Source organism: Salvelinus sp. IW2-2015, linkage group LG32 (genome assembly GCF_002910315.2).
Source record: "Salvelinus sp. IW2-2015 linkage group LG32, ASM291031v2, whole genome shotgun sequence".
NCBI lineage: Eukaryota > Metazoa > Chordata > Actinopteri > Salmoniformes > Salmonidae > Salvelinus > Salvelinus sp. IW2-2015.
In genome coordinates, this window is record NC_036871.1 from 6,566,746 (window position 1) to 6,568,396 (window position 1,651).

Genomic DNA, 1,651 nt, shown 5'->3' on the forward strand with positions numbered 1-1,651 from the left:
ACCAGCCAGCTGGTCTGCGCATGCTCTGAGGACGCGGCTAGGGGTGCCGTCTGGGCCAGCAGCCTTGCGAGGGTTAACACGTTTAAATGGGGTGTCCACATACTTTGTAGTATATATTGTTCAATATTTTGTTGATCAATACATGATTATCTTTCTTTCTCCTGCCTTGGTATTGGCTCTGAGATGAAATAGGCTAACCTATTGCACAGCAATACTGCAGCCTACACATACAGTTGAATAGTTTAAATAGGCTACTGTTCTATTTACTTTCAAGCGTGCTTGGCTATTGAATGAACAATGGATAAAGGGTAGCGGGAATAAATCTATTTGACCTTTTGATGTCAGAAAAGTAGGCACAGTAATATGTCCTGCAATATGATTATGATTTAAGCCTACATAAGAAAAGTAAAACAAACATAGGCCTATTCGGCTACATGCTGCTTTGCGATGTCATTACCAATGGCAAATGCATCTGTTTAATCATTTGGCCTACGTTTGAATGTTTTTACTATAATTCCCATCCACCAAATACCTCCAAGTCCCCCAAAATAACACCATTAGCTTGCAATACAATTGATCAACCACTAGAAGTTGTGCGTCCACATGGTTTAAGCTTTGCGTGGAGACACGTACATTTTGACCAACCTTTGCAAGACAACTGAGCCTCCACTGCTCCCTATCTGCTCTGCTCTCTGCTGTCCCTAATTCAATACAATTGAATTAGGGACAGCAGTTAATACACCCTAAATTCCCATTTGTTTCTGTAAACTAATTTGTGGTCGCCTCTGACACAGTCCCCGCCCCCCCCCCCTCCCCTCTGCAGGACTCCTTGTTTCTGCAGCCGAGTGCGAGACCGAGCGAGGGGGGAAGGAGGGAGGGGGAAAGTGAGGGGGGCGAGGGGAACGGAGGGTAGGGTTGATGAAAACAACAGATCGCTGCTACCCTAATCCTTTTGTGTATACGGTGTTAATCCAGCCGTAAAAGCCCGCTGCTTCCGTGCCTTGTACCCGAGCGCTCCCATCACACAAACAACTACCCTATGTCCTTATGGAAAGCAATGTCTGGATAGTCATACTGTAAACACAGCACTAGCAGCAGTAGCATCTCATAACAAACACACAAGAACACAACCTCAAACTCTAACTGTACCTGTTTGTGTGTCCATTCGTCTGAGTTGCGCACCAGGGATGTGTAGCCTTAACATAGATTTCCTCTTTGCGTGTTTGTGCAGAGTGCGTTTTAACTAATGGGGGGGGGTGAAGTTGTGTTTTGCAGATGGGTTTTGTTTTTTGGGTGCTTTCTGACATTTTCTCTATGTGCATTTGTTGTTTTTGTTCCATTTGTGCATACAGAGTTGTTGGTTTGTTTGGTATGGATGTATGAATGCATACATGTGAATGTAAGTCAGTGTATTCATTGTGTGCTGTGTTTTTGTGTGTAACCCAGGCTTGTTTACAAGCTGAACGAGAGGGGGGGGGGGGGGATGGGGGGGGGGAGCGGTAGGGTGGTGGCCAGGGCAGGGGGGGGCTGTGTCTAAAGAGGACACACCCTGGCAGCAGCGGAGGCACCAATGCCCCTCCCACCCCCAACCCCCTCTACTCCAACCCACAATGCCAGGCAGCTGATTAGAGAGCTCTCCGTGGTGCTGAAA